This window comes from Malaya genurostris, chromosome 2 (genome assembly GCF_030247185.1).
Source record: "Malaya genurostris strain Urasoe2022 chromosome 2, Malgen_1.1, whole genome shotgun sequence".
Classification (NCBI taxonomy): domain Eukaryota; kingdom Metazoa; phylum Arthropoda; class Insecta; order Diptera; family Culicidae; genus Malaya; species Malaya genurostris.
The window spans coordinates 17,279,119-17,301,568 of NC_080571.1; the positions used below are offsets into that span (position 1 = coordinate 17,279,119).

General features: G+C 37.2%; 1 protein-coding gene across 3 annotated transcripts in view; it reads right to left on the reverse strand.

Annotated features, from left to right (window-relative positions):
- Positions 1-22,450, reverse strand: part of LOC131428293 (band 7 protein AGAP004871-like) — a 106,412-nt gene that overhangs the window by 15,682 nt on the left and 68,280 nt on the right. The gene's annotated exons all lie outside the window — the stretch shown is intronic.

Consider the following 22,450-nt stretch of genomic DNA (forward strand, 5'->3'; position numbering starts at 1 on the left):
TCACTTGTGAACTATAAACGAATATTAATTGGCAATATAGACTAAGTTGTTGTGCCATCAATCGGCGTCATCTCGAGTGGGGAGACGCCAACCAGAAGGAAAAAGAATAAGAAGAAGAATGTTTGAACGGGAAACCTAATCTCGAGTTTTTGGGATAACTGCCAATAAGCACCCTGTCAACGCCTACTTTCAAATGGGATTCCGAAGGATTCAGTGCCAAAACCACGTAAAAACGAAAATGGAATGCTACTCTTTTGTGAAGAAGTTTACGAGAAATTTCAATGATTTCACTGCAAGGTTTAGCAAGATCTAGTCAGTGAACATAATAAGTGTCCGTCGATGGACTAAAACCGGCACGAGTGCTCCGAATCAACTTAGGGACGCTCAACGAGTCAGAAACATGATCTTTGCCGACCACCTCATCATAATAGAACTCTTTCTAATCTGTTTTACTAATTTTCACTAACGCATCTTAACTTAATCTGCATTTGTAATGAACATTATTTCCTGTTTAAAACTCGTTACTGCATCTAATAGGTTTTGAACGATGGCCACTCGAATGAACTACCGATGAACTGCCGATGAATCAAGTTCATCTTTTGACAGCTATCAGTGATTTGTTTACATATCTATTAACACGTATTTAAATTAGAATGAACGCCATGAACACATAAACAAACCACTGATAGCTGTCAAAATTGATTCATGTTATTCATTTTTGTGAGGTTATGTCATGTTCGTGGAAAACCTGATTAGGTTTCACACGAACATGACATAACCTCACAAAATGAATAAAATGATCTTAGTTTTGATAGCCGCTGGTGATTTGTTTACAGTTTAAAAGTTCACCAGGGGTTCATTGTTTGAATTTAAAAATTGCAAGTCCCTCACACTAAACATATTTATACAACTATCGCTGCTTGATGCTGGAAACGCATACAGGGCAATATTTTTAGTTTTTTTTATTTTGGAACACATTTAAAACGGCACTTTTTCGTCATTTTTCAATTTTTAATTTTCAATCGCAAAACAACCTGATTCATCGGCAGTACATTTGTGTCGTGGCCAATTAAGCAAAACAGAAAATTCTTTCTACAAAACAATCGCAGCTATGGCTTAAATGAACAATTTAAAACTGCAATTGCTTACCTCACCTTATTTGCCCAATTTGGCTCCCTTCGACTACTATCTGTTCCCAAACCTCCAACCAAAGTGTCGTGTCACTTTACCCAATTAGCTCTTATTATTAGCTTGTGAAAATTGTTTCAGCCATCTCTAAGAAAATGAAGTCTACTCTATTATAGAGTTTTTAACCACTATTTCCGGTACTTTCGGAGCCGGAAAGCGGGAAACGGTATAATCAAAGCTGGTTCTTTCAAACTTCAGCTAACAAGAGCTACATATTGAAACAGTTTTAAGTGCAGTTTCAGACATTAATAATTTAATAATGATAATAATAATAATAATAATAATAATAATAATAATAATAATAATAATAATAATAATAATAATAATAATAATAATAATAATAATAATAATAATAATAATAATAATAATAATAATAATAATAATAATAATAATAATAATAATAATAATAATAATAATAATAATAATAATAATAATAATAATAATAATAATAATGGTCACTATTAAATTGAAAAAAAAAACAGGAGATCCTGAATAGAAAATCTTTTTAAAATTGGACAAGCAGTAGGTGTTCAAAACCTGGCCACTTTTTGTACAGTTTTATTTTCCGTATTTTGAATTTGCACACAAACAAAGTGGTCCTACGTTAAAAGAAAATGTAAATCTATCGAACAAAATCTGGACATGTTAAGATTTTGTACGGTCGGTGAGGTTTCATTTTCAATTGCGACAGTACTACAAGTACAGGGTTGCGTAAAGGAAGGTGACACATTTTATTCTTCGGTTACACTGGAACCAAACAAGGGAGGGAAAACCGAACGCCGCATCGAAAAATAGAATAGTGAAGGTTTATTTCCGTGTAGTAGTTTTCCCTCATGAAACACTGTAGTGTCGCTCACCGCGTTTTTATTTATAACTCGTTTTTGATGAATCACTCGTACGCTACAAATATTCGTGAATTTATAAACCTGTTTTAATCCACCTAGTGCTGTAATGCTGCCTTTCTTATATTATTCAATTTCTCCTAAATATTATAGCAGAAATTCCCCGAAATACTATAATTTAAAAAGTTTAGAAAAGAGTTTTGAAGATATCCTGCTGCATGATGCTACTTAATTGATATACCATACTTAACTTTAAGTTAGTGAAAATCGATTCAATCATATGTGAGAAAGTGAAGTGAGCTCCAATTTTTGACACTAAAAATGCCTTACTCTTCACTACACGGGGCCGGGTGTCAATTAAAAGTTTCAAAAATTGCCACGTAATATTTTGCTGTCATAAGGAGTGTATCGAAAATAAGCTATTCACAAACATTTGTGTTGTACGCATGTATTTGTGATGGTTTTTTATGCTCAGATCACAGCATGCTGTGCGTTTGGCTGGCAGTTTTCGTTTGTTTACTTGTTTGTGCGGTTGAAATTCTGCGTTTTCAAAATGTCGCGTATTGAAAAGGAAGTAAAAATTAAGGTTCTGGACACATTGCTAAGCGAGAAGGGTATTAGGCAAAAATTAACGAATCGGTTTGGAATTTATCATGCTAGTGTTAAAACCATCATTAATAAGTTTGGGGAGGACTATTCTTTGGATGACCTAGAAGAGGCAGAAAACCCGGTTCTTCCAACCCGAATCTGTACCAGAAAGTGGCATCTCTAATCGTAATACGTGATTTTGTCAAGAAAGCAGGAACGAGTGTCGGAACGATCCAGCGTATCAAGAGGCGAAATCACCTGAAGACCTACAAGAAACAGGAAATTTCGAAACAATGTATAGAAAAGAAGAAGCGATCAGCAACAAGGGCCCGGAAATTGTATTCGCGTACTTTGCAGTGTCCGGATGCATGCGTTTTGATGGACGATGAGGATTCAAAAACCCTTCCAGCTCCACAATACTTTACTGTCGTCGTTGAGCAGGATGTGAGCGATGCGGACAGGTCGATTCAAGTGGAGAAATTCGATCGAAAGGTACTGGTATTGCAAGCAATACGTTCCTGTGGTTTGAAGTCAACCATTTTTTACATTACCGGAACTATAAATGTAGAAATTTATCGATCTGAGTGTCTGAGAGATTGCTGCCTTTATATAAGAAACATAGTACACCTCCACTGTTTTGGCCGGATTTAGCGTCGGCTCACTATGCCAAAACCACTCTCAATTGGCTTGCGGAAAAGGGTATAAATTTCGTTGAGAAAAATATCAATCCACCAAATTGCCCTCAGCTCCGACCCATCGAACGTTACTGGGCAATCGTGAAGAGGGTCTTCAAGGAGACTGGTATGGCAGTCGGGAACATGCAGGAGTTCAAAAAAATTAGGGCTCAAGCGTCCAAAAAATGCGATGCAACACTTATCCGGAACTTGATGAAGAGCGTTCGATCAAAAGTTCGAAAATTCGTGAAGGAATAACTTAAATTTCATCCGGTTTTCATTATGCTCAAGTTCCCCTCGTACAATAAAGGATCAATTTTTAGTTTGAATAAAATATCGCTAAAATATTATCAAATTCCAAAGAAAAAATTGTGGATAGCTTATTTTCGATACACTCCTTATTGAAACAGTTTTAATTGCAGTTTCAGACCTTTTAAATTGTTTGCGCCGTCACGTTCAATGGCAGTTTGAAATTTTCAAAACTCTTCATCACTGAATCAATTTCATCGGGACACAAAAAAATGTGTTGTCGTCTCCGGCAAACAACCTATACGGTTAAAGCCGCAATAAAATCAAACGATATAACAAAAATAATAATAACAATAAATTTGGTTACCATTTAAATTGAAAACACAGGAGAACTGAAATAGAAAATCTTGTTAAAATTGGTCAAGCAGCAGGTGTTCAAAACCTCTTCGAATAGTTTTTTTTCGCCATATTTATAATTTGCACACCGAAAATCAATGACGTAGTCCTACGTCGAAAGAGAATGTAATCCAATTGAACAAAATTCTGAAGATTTTGCACGGTCGGTGAGGTTTCATTTTCAATCGCGACAGTACCACAAGTACAGGGTTACGTAAAGGAAGATGACACATTTTGTTCTCCGGTTACATTAGAACCAAACAAGAGAGGGAGAAAGGCAATATACTCAATTTTTAATTGTTCTAAATCTTTTTCTTCATTCGGAGTATCCACTGTTGTCAAAAACTCAAACAGCAAAGCCATCCAAAAAGCGAAAGTTTTTGTTTTCAATCAGATTGACTTAATTTAGTCGCATTTAATCTCAAATTTAGTTTGAGTACTGTTGAGTGGATATATCTTTCCTCTTAGCATAGTTTTGCAGATGAAAAAAAATACTAAGAGTCACTTTAACTTAAATTTGGTTACCGAACGAGTCCCTGAAATAGGACGGAAAGTTTGATTTCTACATAAAACCATGTAAATACGTACATAGCGTCGAAGCCAGAAGAGCGACGTGTTAAAAGTTGGCTCGTGTAACGTGGAAATCCAAACTACTCGCACATCAAGTAGGTGAAATACTTCCTTCATCCAAAAGATTCTGGAATCACAACCGTGGAGAGCTCACCCGATCACCCGATTAGTTTTTTATAGATGTTCACATCTGTCATTAATAGTCTATAAAATTTTTAGCTTGATATCTGCACATTTGTAAAACTTACGCTGTATTGATGACATCTGCGATTGTGCGTGTTGCACAATTTTCAAAATTCAATTGAATTTGAAACAACGATTTTGCATTAAATTTTGCGTAAAAAAGGGTTTCAATTGTGCGACGAAATTGCACATGCTAAAAGAGTGTTTCAGCAACGACACTCTGATGAAAACAGTCGTTTGTCAGTGGCACGAACGTTTCAGAAGTGAATGATGATGAGAGAAGCGGTAGGCCATCGACATCGAAAACCGACTAAAACATCAATAAAATCGAAGAATTGATTACCGTAGACCACGAATTCACTATTGGGTGTAATATTTGGGCGTAATGAGAAATTTACGTGAAGCAATTCCCCGAAAAAGGCCAGATTTGTGGGCAAACAACTCGTGGATCTTGCACCACGATAACGAACCGTCACACAATGCCATCGTTATCCGTGAACATTTAGATAAAAACGAAACAAATACCATTCAGCAACCACCGAATTCACCTGATTTGGCTCCCTGGGACTATTTTCTATTCGGCCGACTTTAGGAACCGTGGAAAGCGTTTCAGAACTCGAGATGAAATTATGGAAAAATCGCAGATGGCTCTGATGGCCACACCGAAAACTGAATATAAAAAATGTTTCGAGGATTGGAACTAGCGCTGGCATAAGTGTGTTGCAGTCGATAGGGAGGACAATATCGATTCCAATGAATAATATTATATTTTTAATTTTCGGAGTACATTCCAGGAACTTTTTGATCAAGGTAGAAATTTAATGTGACCAAATGTTATAAAAGCATTTGAAAAACGTTTGTTGACAGCTAGGAAAATTGGATCGAGTAAAATTAGAAAGCTGTGGGCCTCCCCAAATCCTCGTAAATAGTGGTTTGAGCACATGTTACCTGCAAGGTGGAAATGTTGTTCTCAACCATTCAGCATTGAGCTAAAAACGAGCCGGACATGAGATGGTGACACCAAATCGTGGTGTTAAACAGCATTGTAAAGTAACATATTATGGTAACTGGGAGATAAAGGTAGCAGAAATCTACCACACACAGTAAGCTATCCAAGCCCACAAAGAAATATTCAGTATGGCAGGTCATCACTTCCTGCGGCTTCAGAAGCGACATTTACATCATGAACGGTACCATGAACCAAAGAATTTATGAGCAGAAGTGCTAAGTCTGTTACCAAGTGATGAATTTAGCATCTAGCCATTATAGTTTAAATACCATGGAGTTCAATGTCGACAACATCATCCAAAAGGCCTATAAATAACCGCGAGATCTCCGACGAATAGATAAAAGTATTGAGCCCATGGTAAAAACGCGAAAAGTGGTTCTCACTCAGATACACTTCTACGCAAATTGGCGTACGTTTTCATAAAAAAAAATAAATGGTGTAAAGAGTTTCTAAGTGGTTGCCAGCATCCATGGCATTCGAAGTGAATGTCGAAAATTCTAGGAGATTTGTTGTAGTTGAACAGCCTTCTAAAAAGCCATGCTGTTATTACATTTTCCAGTTGGTGAAAAAGTTTTGATTACTAGATTTTGCATCAGATTAAAATATTATAACCATAGTTCGTTACATAAACTTTAAACACAGCATAATGTTATGATTTGATATATCGGAAAAATAAAGAAAAGCAACCCTCTTCAATTACTGAATATCATTTGCTTAGAATTAACTGCAGTCGGGAAAGTTATGCAGCCAATAAAAAACGTAATTCTCGGTTGATTTTTCATTACGGCGAATAAGCAAGTGACAATTTCTCTTCAATTACTCTCTCTTTCGATTATTGTGATGTGATTAAAAAGATTTTCTTTGATATCACTATTCTTTTTGAAAGTCGAAAGTTTCGGGTATCATTTCATGCAAAGAGTTGAGTGATAAACGTAGAAACCGCTTGGTAATTATTAGAAGAGAAAGTAAACAAAGAGAAACTGTCACTTGCTTATACGCCCTTTTGAATTTAGAAATATTGCGATAAACAGCATTTTTCATTTTGCTTGTTCTAGAAAATCGTAGTCAGCCATGTTTATCTTTCGCACTATATGGCCGAATTGAACATTTTGTGTTGATTATTTGGTAATCGTGAGCATTCCTTCAGAATCAGAAACACAAAAAAATCATATAAAATTTGATTCGATCCAGTTTTATTAGCCGTAATAATAATTAATCATGAAATTTGTAAACATTCCTACTCGGATTCACCTTTCAGGTGAATATCGAATACCCCGATAGCTGGTAGCAGAATTCGGCCCCAGAAAAGCTGGTAACTATCGGTGTCGATTTATTTACGGGCAATATCTCAAAACCAGACCGATCGGCATAAACAGCCGTCAGCAGGTTGGTGGGCAAGCGAAAAGAGCAACCCGGGGCCAGTCCAATTGGCCGACAGCCGGAGGATGAAAATAAATCCATATAACATAAATAGCGGCGGGGTCAGCGCAAAAACATAAACTATTTTCTCCTAAACCCTATACCGGGAGCCGACTGATCCAATGCATCGCAAATAATCTCCCTTTCCTTCCTCTTTTCGATCGGCACAGTGCGCAACCTTCGTTGAAAAGTAACCCTGTCTATTTGGCAGTGGTATTCCTGCAACTAAATAAACCAAAATATTTGGAACGGGGATTCATTTCACCGATGTGTAGAATCGAAATTGGTTCCACCCCGCCGAGTTTCGATTGCATTTTTTTGAGCAGAAATTCCTTGGTAGTGTAGTTGCTCCAACGATTTTTACACTCCACTTGCTAATGGGCGAGAAAAAATGCTTCCTGTTAATTATAAACAAATTTTGTTCCATGATGTAAGTACTTTTTACGTGTTTACCGAGAGGTAGGGAATGGTCATTCTAGCTTGTTGTTTTATATTATACGTTTACACTAAGGAGTAACAACATGTAATGGGATATATACGTTTCATCTTGGACTCGTCAGTGCTTAACAGTTTATGCTGCACTGTTATGCTACCTAGCAGTAAATAGAAAACAAAGATGTAGTACTTGTTTTTGATGGAAGAGAACCCTTCTCAACAATCAAATCAATCACAAAGGTTATTTTATTAAAAAAAACCCTTCTTAATCCACCTAGTGGTGTGATAATGCCTTTCTCTTCTTTCATAACAGTCTCATGAAAATGTATTTCATAATTTTATTAAATAATTTCGGATACTAATTTCGAAACTGATTGATTCATATTGATTCGAGTATTTCACAAAAGCATGCTTCAGTGTTTATGTCACACAGTCAGCATCATTTTTCCAAATTAGTGCTTGACATTTGCGTTGCCTATTTGTAATCAGTGATGCTAATCTAAAAAAAAGCCTTCTTAGTACACTTAGTGGAATTTTCATATATCTTGAAAAATCACCATAGGGGGGAGCACATGAAATTTTCGAAAACAAAAAAAAAATTTTGATGCCAAAAGGCTTAGAATTGCATGAAGCGTCGAGATCTAGTGTCATCTCAAAAAAATTTTTTTTTGAAAAAGTCGACTTTTTGGGACTTAGAAAAAATATGAAAATTTTTCTAAGTCCCAGAAAGTTGATTTTTTCAAAAAAAATTTTTTTTGAGGTGACACTAAATTTCGATGTTTCATGCAGTTTTAAGAGTTTCGGCATCAAAAAAATTTTCGATTTTGGAAATTTCATGTACTCCCCCCTATGGTGCTTTTTCAAGATCGAAAATTGTCAAACATTTACCACCGGGCAGCACCCCTTAAGCATATCCGATTTAGGTCAAATTTTGCATGAAGGCTTTTTTCGAGGTGCTTAAACTTTTGAGCACTAGAACTTAACGAAAATAGAGGTGATCCCAAAATTTTGGCATCCTTATATATATAAGAGCCGTAAAAATCAACGTGTTTTGTCGGTTACGTCACTTATACAATCATATATCTGGAACCAAAAGTCAAAACCATTTGATCTTCGAACTTGATCAATGGCACGACAGTAGCTTTCAAACGAGCCCAAGTTTGTTAAAATCGGATCAGCCATCTCTGAGAAAATTGAGCGCGTTCAAATATCTTCGAAAAGTGCACACACATACACACATACACACACACACATACACACACACACACACACACACAGACATTTTCCGATCTCGACGAACTGAGTCGAATGGTATATAACACTATGGGTCTCCGAGGCTCCGTTCGAAAGTCGGTTTTTCCAGCAATTCTAATACCTTTCTATAGAGAAAGGCAAAAACTAATTGCTAAAATGCTCTTTTACTGGCTCGCAGGTTAACTCTCTTAGTATTTCTGAGATCTGCATTATAAATGTCTCTAAACTAATTGTACAACAAGTTTACACCGATTCGATCATGGTTTCAGAAATAAGAATCATAACTAATTGGCTCAAGTGGCACGTTTCACTAGTTATTTGGAAATTCGTGCCTTGCCATGCCTACCCTTAATTTTCCTGATGGAAAGGATAAAAGGAACTCAGAAGTGGGTGAGGTGGAAAACAGTAGAAAACAAAATGAAACAATTCGTTCTGCTTTCCCGACAGGATGCTGAACGATTTACAGGCGCCAAAAAGCACATTTAATGTAATCTCTAACTCCCAAAAGGATTCAGAAATTTTACGAAAGCGACCCCATTCTGCATACCCGGAAGAGTGCAGAACAATTCGCAATATGTATGAGCAGAAGTATATTCGCACACAAAAAAAAAACATTTAGGGTCAATGCAGAAAGGATTCATTCACTGTAACGAAGTGCCTTAAATCTGTAGTAACAAAAATGAATTCGCTCACTACAGATTCTCTGCTGAAATGTCGATTTCTGCTTGGAACATAGTACAGTATCCACCAAGCGAATGAGAATGCTCTAGTCTCATTTCACGACAGTAGACACCAGCAGAAGCACGATAATCCAACAGAGAACTGTCATGAAAGATCATTGTTACGGTCGTCGGCGGTTCTGTTTTCTAAATAGCTGCAGAGTTGCACTTTTTTTTTCATAAATACGTTTATTTCATAGGCAATATACATAAGTTTTTCTTCGCCGTGGCATCCACAATATATAGTAGTTTAAACCTAATACATTTCGAATATCATATTAGTATGTTGGTACTCATTAGTTAATCTAAACACTGTTTTTATCAAGCGAGTTGCTATTTTAAATTACATTAAATAAAATACATTTATTTTGTACATGATCTTATAACTATTTCAGGATTGTTTGTATCAGTTCACCACTTATATTCAATATCCTATAGTTGGCTATTGGTTGAACTCATGGAAGAGAAAACAGTCTAACATAAAATAAAATTTAAATTGGAACTCCAATGGATTTAATGAAATGATAAAGAAGTTTCATGTATGGAAGGTCACGACAAGCAAGAAAGTCGCGAACTGGGACATTGGATAGTCTACCTTGGGTACGCAAGGAATTTATTAGTTGAGATCTGACATCACGATACTCCACGCATGTCCAAACGACATGATCAATATCGCGATAGCCTTTGCCACAAGCACAATGATTAGTCTCGGAAAGTTCAATTCGAAGAAGATGTGCATCTGACGTGTAGTGATTGAACTTGAGTCTGGACATCACACGAATGAAGTCCCTACTCACATCCAGTCCCCTAAACCATGCCTTTGTCGATAGTTTAGGAATAATTGAGTGCATCCACCGACCCAGATCATCTCTATCCCAGCTGGCAAGTGTTCTTTGGCGAGACGCGCTATAGAATTCGTTGAAAGCAATCGGTCTCTCATAAATTTCACCCTCAATAGCACCACGTTTGGCTAAAATATCGGCTCTTTCATTGCCTGGAATGGAGCAATGAGCCGGAACCCAAACTATTGTGATTCGATAATTATTATTCAATATGACGTTCAGGCACTGTTTTATTTTGCCCAAGAAAAAAGGTTCATTTTTGCAAGCAGCGTTTGAGCGAATAGCTTCAATTGCACTCAGACTATCTGTGAAAAGAAAATAATGGTTTGGAGATAATGTGACGATTACACTCAAACTATAATGAACTGCTGCTAACTCTGCTATATAAACAGATGCAGGTAAGTTGCACTTTCATGTAAATAAATGATTGTGATTACGGCGGCCTCTCAACGGATTTACATAACAGTACAATAGTAATCTTAAATTTAATCTTTTGTATAAAGTTTTCCCAGAGAAATTCGTAAGAAAAATGCAAAGTCCTGGCATTACATTCCTTTTGTGGAATTTGGCCTTTCTGTTTCAACAGACTTCGCAGCCGATTCATATAGCGTACAGAATCATTGCATGGCTAGTACTATGGATCCTACTGACACTAAGAATCCTTCCAGGTCGGGGCTCGAACATACGACAATTGGCTTGTAAGACCAGCGTCCTATGCATTGATCCGCCAACCCGGGAAATTCGTAAGAAACTAATTTTTAATAAACCAATCGTGCTACAAATTTTTACCATTACCATTTTTACCAATTACCCTCTAAATGTTGGCGCCCGAGACGATTGCCTCACTCGCCTCATCCTCACTACGGCACTGAGGGTGACGGGGAGATCTTTCATTTGCGAACAGTTTGATCAAAATCGGTCTAGTCATCTCTGAGATCTCGACCTCTTTGTTGACAGCATACATATAGACCCACACACATACACACACGTACATTTGCTTATTGTCAGTATTAACTGACATTTGTAGAATATGAGAATATTGAGACTCTCAATAATTTACCTTTTTCCGAGAAGATTACCAAGTACTCGGTGGTGCAAATCTCGGTATTTCTTTTGATCGTTATTTTGAGAAAAAAGGGCGGATAGGTAATGTCAGCGACATAACTGGATGGCGTGAATACGAATAAAACTGACATGCTTTTTCCTAGTGATTGATTCTGTGAATTTAGCAAACTATCAATGATTGACTTGCAGAATTGTAACGGTGCAAATATAAAGCGGAACACACTAGAGCAAAAAATTACAGGGTTGTGTAGGGGATAAGACCGATTACGATGACATTAAAATGCAATGTTCAAATTTATGCATGAATTGCATGCATGCATCTCACAAAAACTCGTTCGCCCATTTTTGTACCGCGGCAGAAATGAATGTACAACGCTTCGTATGTACGAGGTTCGAGTGTCGCATGAGAATAGGTATTGCAGCCTGTGTTAAAAAGCGGGAAGGGTCTAACCTTTTTGAAAAATCATTTATTATTTGTTTTGTATTTTCTTATAGTAAAACATTTCAGGAATATTCGGTGAAATTTTCAAACCTATCGGAACAAAACTCAGCAAGTTATGGCCCCTCATATTATACGGCTTATCTTATACTGCGAAGAAGTAAGAGCTCGGCACACAGGTCCAAGATTTCTGCTTCGATTGACTTACAAACTTTACAAACATTTTTGAAATGATTCATTATATTGAATTACAAAAGAAAAAATATGATTTTTTGAAAATGTCAGCTCTCTGGATTAACAAATTGTTTTCATTGATTTTACAGACAAAAAACTTTAAGAGCGTTTTTCTCGAAAGCAGGTTTCGAAAGTCCGTGTCCATCGTCATTCAAAAACTACTGCACCATTTTTTCTTCAAATTTTGCTTACACTTCCAACATATAAAAACCAGAACCCAACATTTTCCTTTCCGTTGTTTGTTACTTTCGGGAGGTTTTACAGCTACAAAATGGCAGATTTTTTCGTGAGTTTTCACTTTGAAAAACCAAGAAAAGTTCAAAAAAAAATTTATAAAATCAAACAGGAACGTTGGGGTCTATAAAAATTTCTACTTTAACTATGCTCCTTCGATTTGTTCACTTCTGATAAATCTGCGCTGAAATGCAGTGAACACCGCAAACCATTATTTTTAAGGAGCGTCCAAGAAATACCGCTTCACTGACTTATTTCTCAATATTTTTCCACGAAAAAATTACGATATGTTGTTCGAATGATGCTCTTTATCATGCAAAACAATTAAATTTATTTTGAAAAAAATCGCAAAAATTATGATTTTTTTCATCGTTAAGACCCTAACCAACCAACATAACATTCAATATGTGGAATGAATCCCGCAGCCGAGGGAAGCACGTAGAAAGTTTTCATGCAAAAATCAATACATTTGCTCTGAAAGTACCGGCTAAAATTTTATCCGGTTATCCCATTCAAAGTTTCTTGCACTAAAAATGGCTTTAAACGTTTTCTACTCTGAAAAATTCAAGTCCGGTTTTGACACACCAATTATTAACTCGGTTTTCGTATTCAAAACTACCTAAAAGGGGGTTGCACTCGTCAGCCGTTCATATAACGGTAAAACACGTTTCAAACAGTATTACACAAAGTGATTTTTTGATAAAAAGCTTTGGGAATTATTGTTTCATTAATGTCATTTTATGTTAACCCGAATACGTGTATTAGGCCGCAGAAAATTTTTTTGTTGTTGTCGCTCATTTGAAAATTTAAAATTATAGTGGTCTATAACTCCAAAATGGAACTCGTATCGATCGATTTTCACGAACTTAGATTCAAATCAAAGTTATCATTGAATTTCATTTAGATCAGACTTCGGATTGTGCAATTCCAGGCTTTTAACCTTACGGTTATTCACCTCTCTGGATCAGAAAAACTCCACCAAAAAATTAAAACTGGCATATAAATGAACACAAAAAGGTTATAAAACTTTAGAACTGATCTCACACATACGTTTCAAATTACCTCATAAGTTGAATATATAAAAAAAAACCTTTTTTAATCCACCTAGTGGTGTAATGATGCCTTTCTCATGTATGAAAACCAAAAGAAAGAAACCAAGAGATTTTGTTCATGCATTAACTTTAAAGAAACCAAGAGATTTTGTTCATGCATTAACTAGTATAACAGTTATTTGTGCAATAACTAGTATAACATACAGAATAAAACAGTGCTTTGATTGTGTAGGTCATCCTTAAGAAAACGAAGCGGGTTCACTATTATATGCACTTCCGGCACCGGAACCCGAGAACCGGTATAATCAAAGTCGGTTCGTACGGCCAACAACTAACATGACATACAAACTCTACTAATACGCACTCTAAATTACGATTTAAATGTTTGTCGCATCCGAAAATATGCAGTAATTTTTGGTAGGACCATAAGACCTTTCAATTGACCCTAAGATTGGGAATAACGGTTTAGAGTCCAGTTTATAACCAGTGTTGGTGATTGCCGAAAATTTGACAGAAGCTGCTATATTGCTATCTATATTGTATACAACATTTTCAATCCGGTAGAAGATGCTATAAGAACTCGAGTCTCTCAATACATGAACCGCGAGAGAATTTTTCTACATTTCTTCGCTCCACTTCATACTCTGAGTATTTCACGGCCCATGAAAAAATATACAGTCTGATAATGATCGTTGCTGTGTGGAATTTGCCAAGAGAGAATCGCAAGTTGACAATTATCGCAGAAAATCGAATCGATGGTTCATCTTGATGTTTCTCATACTAGGTTGCAATATTTCAAAACCCTTGTGTGGAGCATTCACATACATTTTCATAGACACAACTTATACAAAGGTTATATGCACATATTTAGAATAAGGGGTAAAAAGTAAAATGATTCTATCGCAATTATCCACTGCCCATACAGAATCGGATCGCGAAACGAGAATAAGCGACCGTTTGTTGCTTCAGAGAGGATCTCCACAGCGGCGTGCTAACCTTTGATTCTCAGAAATGTCATCGAGAGAAATTCACTCTCGCACTGGTGTCTATTCTATGTTAAATGAGCCATGCCGGGTGTTTGTTGTTGCGATGTTTTCCATTTCTCTTTGATGGCACTGATTGAATCGTGTGAAGAGTGAAGATTGAACGTTCTTTGATACGATAAAAGCCTTCCTTGTTTATAACATTTTTTACGTTTTTTGTTTCGCCGGTTTAAGTGACGGTGTACAATATGTAACACAGGAATTCCGTATGGGACCCGGAGACCTTTCATTTGATTCTAAGTTTGTGGAAATCGGTCAAATCATCGCTAAGAAAAGTGAGCGAGATCCATTTTGGTATATACGACCACTATTTCCGGTACTTCCGGAACCGGATACCGGGAACCAGGATAGTCGGAATCGGTTTGTTTAGTTGCCTACTGATAATGACTATCGATTTGTGTAGTTTTGAGACCAGTTTAGAAATTTTTTTACGTTTTTTGTTTCGCCGGTTTAAGTGACGGTGTACAATATACATTTTACCCTATAACTCCGGAACCAGAAGTACGATCCAGATGAAATTCGGGGATTCCGTATGGGACCACGAGACCTTTCATTTGAATCTAAGTTTGTCAAAATCGGTTCAGCCATCTCCGAGAAAACTTAGTGAGATTATTTGATACACACACACACACACACACACACACACACAGAGACATTGCACAGCTCGATGAACTGAGTCGAATGGTACATGACACTTCAATTTTCACTAGTCTGATTGCATAACCTTTCTATATGAGAAAGGCAAAAACAATATTATTATGAAAATATTATAAAAAAAAATGAAGCCAGTTTGATTTTTATGCTAATTAAATAGTTTAGGCATCATTTTTTTCAAATTTCTGCATCTAATTAGAAACCGATACCCATACGTAAAAGATCCTGCAGTTGAATTCTTGAACTTTACGGGCAGGCAAACTGTTTACTTCGAATATACTCTTGAATCAGATCTGGAAAAATTAAGATAAAAAAAATCAACAAATTGTAATCACTAGCTTGTGATCTTGCCCAATAAAACACACTACTGATCTAATCTTTTTAAGATCAGTTGATCAGTGATCGATCAAAATCAAAACTGATCTTCTGTCGGTAGTATCTCTGAGCTACTATTATCTATGATTAAATCTCTGGATGATTCGATTAGATCTGAGTATTGTGGAAGAAAATCACATATGAGTAAGATCAGACATGAGTGTCGATTGATTTACGTCCAAAATCGTTGATCCCGATGAAATACAGGAATTTTGAACTAAGGATAACGCGTATCAATGAGACTTTGAGGGTTTGAGCAAACCTGATATAAAAACCAGGTTCGAAACTGACTCGATTTTCAGTTTAACAACGTTTAAACTAGGTTCGAAACTGGATTCAAACAAAACGGTTTGACAGCAGTTAGAGTGGAAACTGGGTTAGGTTTGACCTTAAGCGAAAACGACATTAATTTAACGGTTTTCACTCCACAATAGCAATACGCAATGCAAAATTAGAAAATAAATATACCACACCAAATAGTGATTATAGCGACAAAAGACTTTGTTTTACTTCCAACTGATTGAAGCTGTTCATGCACTATTTAGATTAAACTCAATAAAACGCTATTTGACATGAATTTGATTTATAGAAATAACAGGAGCGCTGCGTTTGGTGCAGCGTTTGAATGGTACGTTTGAATTCGGGCAGCAAAATCCTGCATTCCTGTTCCTTTTGTGTATGATTTTCAAGCTAGATAGGGTAGTATTAATCAGTTGCATAGCACGCTTTGTGATTGGACATGTTTTTCTTATGATTATAATTACTATTCATCGCAGCATGTATGTTAATATTATTAACTGTTTTAATTAATGATAACACCAAACCACGACGGTATTATTGAATAAATTTCAAATACATCACGAAGCAAGGAATTTCGATGCGACAGACGAAATAAACTCACCTAGCAAAGCAGAGTCTAGGCATTACATTAATTTTGTGGAATTTGGCCTTTCTGTTTCAACAGACTTCGCAGCCGATTCATATATAGCGTACAGAATCATTGCATGGCTAGTACTATGGTTCCTACTGACACTAAGAATCTTTCCAGGTCGGGGCTCGAACATACGACAACTGGCTGGTAAGACCAGCGTCCTATGCATTGAACCGCCAACTCGGGACTTAGATAAACTCACATAACGAGCCTTAAATTAGTGATATCGGATAATCCATATCCGAGAAAAATGCGCGGTAATCAGTTCTGATGATTTTTTTTATACAGGGTCCGGCACTCGAAGTGTAACCAACTTCAGACCTTCGAGCCTGGCGTCAAGGTAAATGCGACATATTATCGGGAAAGTATTCTGGAGGTTGCTTTGAAGCCGTGGGCAGACAAACATTTCGGTGGCAGACCATGGACGTTTCAGCAGGACTCGGCACCGTCTCACAAAGCTCGAGTGAACCAAGAATGGCTGAAAAACAACGTTCCGAACTTCATCACGTCCACACAATGGCTCTCGAATTCACCAGATGCGAATCCAATGGATTATTCTCTTTGGGCCATTTTGGAGAGCAAAGTCCGAACTAAAAGATACACCAGTCTCGAGGCGCTGAAAAAAGTTATTGTCCGCGAGTGGGCCAAAATACACCTGCAAGTCACATTCGGGCAGCTTGCGATTCGTTTTTTGACCGTCTCAAGGCCATAGTCAAGGCAAAAGGTGGTCATATCGAGCAAAAGTGAATTGATTCTGAATTTTGTATTATTTTTACACATTTTGTACTTTGAATTAAGTAAAAGTAATTTTCCAAACTGAATTTATGGCCTTTTTAATTGGTTACACTTCGAGTGCCGGACCTTGTATCACCGCATTGGCGTATCTAGAGGAGGCGGCAAACCAATCCTTGGGACCTGTTTCGTTGCTCGTCCAAGTCATCTTTCCGGAGATGGAGTTCAGCTTTTTTTTGCTCACTAAACCAACTATGGGAACCGTAAGCCATTTGACCTTCAAACCTGTTTAATGCTGTTTAATGAACACAGAGTAGCATTGAAACAAGTCTAAATGTTGTTGGAATGTTGATTCCGAGTCAGACAGTGACACTGATAACGATGAAGACATTTTTAAATTCTAATTAAAACCAACATTTATCTTATAAAAAATCATTAGTTTCAAAATTCATTATAATATCTTCACTAAATATGTCATATTGACTATTTTTATTTACTGTGAATCAAAACAAAAATTGCATGCTTCCACCCTTGCCATAAACCTGATCTGCTCCAATTACTTCCTGCAAATACCGGTTCAAACTAAGCAGTAGTAGGTTGGATAGACGATCGATCGAGATTATTATGCGTGTACATAAACTGCCGGTTTATTCGGTACAACTTAGTAATATAAAATTGAAAATATTAAAAACATTTGAATATTATTCAGTTTTCTTATAAAGAGATGCTAGATGAAGTATTATCATCATGCCAAAGACTTTCGTCTGTAACAATGAATGAATAATTTCGCTATAGCGAACAAAACGTGCCATAAGCCCACTGCGCTCAATCATTAAAAATATTCCGTATTTCTATGTGTCGGTTTTGCATGATATGCTTTGTGCGATGATTCGTTGAATTCATGCGGTTGGAATTTTACGCACCTTACTTTGGCACTGAACACTCTCCTTCATGCTCATTCATACCAAACATTTTAGAAAACTTCAATTTTAAATTATTTGTAGTGATCTCGTACTATTGAAAATTTTATCATAAATTGCTTAATTATGTTGCTGCGTTTAATACAACAAGAGATATTCGTGATTAGGTTCTACCCATTCTTGTACAGAGTAAATTTTAAAAAGCAACGCTCTTCAAAATAAGTGTGTAGAGCCGAATCAAAGATATTATATCCGATTTTATCACAATTTGTTGATTGAAGTTTGACTGATCGGTAAAAAAATATTGTGACTTTACCAAGGATGGCGTTTATCGTATCAAAGAACGCTCACTGGCAACTCGATGACATTTCTGAGAATCAAAGGTTAGCACGCTGCTGTGGGGATCCTCTCTGAAGCAACAAACGGTCGCTTATTCTCGTTTCGCGATCCGATTCTGTATGGGCAGTGGATAATTGCGCTAGAATCATTTTACTATTGCCGCTTATTCTAACTATGTGCATATAACCTTTATATAAGTTGTGTCTATGAAAATGTCTGTGAATGCTCCACACAAGGGTTTTGAAATATTGCAACCTAGTGTGAGAATCATCAAGTCGAATCATCGATTCGATTTCCTACGATAATTGTCAACTTGCGATTTCCTCTTGGTAAATTCCACACAGCACCAATCATTATCAGACTGTAAATTTTTTTAAGGGCCGTGAAATACTCAGAGTATGATGTGGAGCGAAGAGATGTAGAAAAATTCTCTCACGGTTCATGCATTGAGAGACTCGAGTTCTTGTAGCATCTTCTACCGGATTGAAAATACAATATAGATAGCAATATAGCAGCTTCTGTCAAATTTTTGGCCATAACCAACACTGGACTTTACTAATGAGGTGACTGTTGGTACAATAGCCCAATTGGTACAATTTTGACGAATATCACTTCAATGGTATATATTTACGGTTTCTTATGGATGATTTAGTGCGAGATGACTTCAATAGTTTTCGGCTAGTGTCCCTGATTGGAATTTATTTGAAATTGCTCACATTTCTATCGATAACTGCGTTTGTCTTACCTCATTTACTATCACTTGACAAGATATCCAAATTGAACTTTTATCTGTTTGAATACTAACGAATTTCGGTTGGATAATAATCCCCTTATTTGTATTCAATCCATCCGAAACCACTCGTAGAAAAGTGATCCCTCTCAGCTTCAATCCCAGTGCCGAATTAGTATTCCACGCCTAAATCCAACTCCAACTGCTGTACCACTTGTTGGTCCCATTCGAAACCTGAAAACGTGATTATTTTCTCTCCTGCCAGAACTCATCTACTTGACGAGAAAAATGTTTGTTTCTCCCTTCTTCCGTTGCCGCGGCCGGATTTCCGTGTGTTGTCGATCTTCCGCCCATGTCAAGATGATCGCACATTCCCAGCGGACAGACTTTTAAGTCCTCATTCAAAACTTCAAGTGCCCATCAATCACACGTTGGAAACCCGAGCACCGCCAGCATCGTTTACTGTTTCGGTTAAGTGTCATAATTTTTCAGATTGTTTTTTATTTTTGGTAGCAAATTACGCCCCAGTGAACTTTAGCACATCGCATGGGGTGGAGTAGGATTTATCTCGATTGGTCGGTTAACGGCAATCGAATGACCACTTACCGAAGAATGAGAGGACGTTTATAGAAATTAATCTGAGTCGGGTTCAGAATCATTTTATTTCTGGCAGGGAATCAGTAGTGGAACTATTTTTAGAATCAACGAAATTCGAAGTTTTAATTTTGGAACATACATAAATAGTTTCCCATTCACTCGTGCGCGGGCAGTTGGCAAAAAGGAAACTTTCTACTCCGCGCTCTTGATGCGCGGTGGCGAAGGCTCATTAGGCGAATTTATAAATACGACGTTTAATTAATGAACCCGTGGGGGGATGGACAGACAAATGGAAGTAAATTTGTAACAAGCAAGTGATGTGTTGTTGTGTCACAACACAACGGTTTTTGTTTTTCGGTCTGAGATTCGCGGTTTCAAATAAATTCATAAATCTCGCGACTGGCTTGGTTTCTTACACCGGAACGGGGGTCTGACAAATTTGTCACGATTTGTCCGGGAGAAATTTTCTCGTTGTGTTGTCTCGGAAAACGGCAGGCAGGCAGGCAGGCATTCGATGATACATCGTGGAATAATTTAGCTCCGGTGGAAGCTGATGCCCATGAAAAGGCTACCATCTCAAATCGATCCAATTTTGTTCGTGTCATGTGCTAACGACATGGGCTTTGTAAAATCGACTTGAACTACATCAACCGGAAAATTTATTGACTGCGAACACAGCTGCCTGGACAGCTAGAAAATAAACGCCGTTTGCCCTCTCTTCGACGACGACGACGACGCGAAATTCGTCCGCCAGTCAACTGCCGCTCACTTGAGGAAGGCGATGTTTGTTTTTCCTTCCGTCATCAGCTTTTCGCATGTACGGATAATCAGATGAGTTCGATGGAGCTAGTCAATTTTATTGCCCATCATCGGCAGACGCAATTTTCCGGCTTTTCCGACAAACTTTTCTTCCGTTTTGCTGGTCGTGCGTCGCCCGGATTTAGATCTAGAGATTAGTGACCGATCCGGAGGGGCTTTACTTTGGCTTGCCCGATAGTTTCGGGTTTAGAGCTCTCCGTTCAAAGCCGAAAACACGCCCATTAAGATTTGGGACATGTGATGCGGCGTGGAATCCACTGCGCTAATTAGGAATGCTGGCACATGATTTCCGTTCCGGTTAAATAAATTTATGTGTGATATTTTCATCGTCGTATTACATTTCCTTTCATCCGTCGATCGTGTTTACGTTCTAGTGCTAAAGAAGCAAAAGGAGAAGAAGCCGAAGGGAAACGGTTTTCATGTGGGCGGAAATCACATTCTTTTTCCTAATCCTCACTGTTTTTAGGTCAACAATTCCAAATACCAAGCAGCTGCCGGACCATCCAAGTAACTGACGATTATAATAATTTTTTACGATAAAGCAACCCAAACATAAATGGTTCGCCAGCCCTTCGACTGTTTGGCAGTTTGCAGTTGATTGTGTTAATAAACATCACGAAAACAAAACTCCTGAACCGTTTTTCCGCTCTAATCAAATCAATAAAGTGGAAAATATCGCTCGCATATATGTTTCGTCGAGTTCGTGTTTGGCGAAATAACAACCAGGCGAACTTCTGCTGTATCATCGACAGCATCATCAATCTCATCGACGAGCGAGCTGATGCCAACGAAAAAAAACCACGATGTACCAACCTCCTCCATCAGGGGGAGGGCGCATGTGAGGTGGTGGTATCGTTGTTTGTTTATCCGACATACAGAAATCGAACAGAATGAGTTTCGAGACAGAGACAGAGACTGAAAGTGAGTGCAAGAGGGAGAGAGAGGAAGATAATTTGCATACATGCTACCAGCAGCAGCTGTCTCCAACTTAACGAGGTTATTTAATGTATCATAATGAGTCTCGGAAAAATGAGCTTGTTTTTCGCAAGAATACACTTTACTCCCTTGGGTGCTTGAAATATGGACACAGGAGACAGAAGAAGAGGCAAAATTAAAGCAACCCATTCGTAGTACTCGTTGAGACTTCTGCTTTTAGGATTCTTCCTAATTGTGTTCTGTTCGAGTTTTTCTTCTTCTTCTTATTCTTTTTCTTCTTCTTCTGTTGATTGGATTGTGAATGAAGCGAGCATAACATCATCCAGCCAGACGTCATTTAGCACAATTCAGAAGAGGGCTATTCCATTTCTATTTACTAGAAAAACTCAACATGTAGTCTCCTATGTTGCATTTTCCTTCTTTTTGCCATAAAAAAAAACAGAGCGAATGATTAGTGTATTTAAAATTAATACGTTGGATCCTGGAAAGCGTTCGTTTTACTGCGTTGTAGTTAATTTATGTTTTAAGGGTGGAATCATTTAATATCTGGAGACAAAAAAACTCGGAATTATGTTAATGGAATAACAATGTGGATTCAAAATCAAGGTTACTAAGTTATAAATTTAGTTTGAAATCATCGGAGAACGATAATTTAGTATGCTGGATTTGAAAATTTACATAATTGAGATAGACTAAAAATGCGAGCGGCCCAATATGACTTCCTTGTGGAACTCCGGAAAATCGGTGAATGGTGCCAGTGATGTTTATATTTATCGATTATTTAACTTTTTTTGTCGTTATTAAAATCGAAAGCAAGAAAATTGTGCTATCACATTGAACAAAAACCATTTTTAATCCACCTAGTCAAAAATATCACTAGAAGAAAAAATATCTGGTTAGAATTTTTTTTTCTATCTTGTATAAAATAAGAAACTTTCTTTGGGTATGAACTAACATAACCTTTTCAATTTGTAAACAGTTA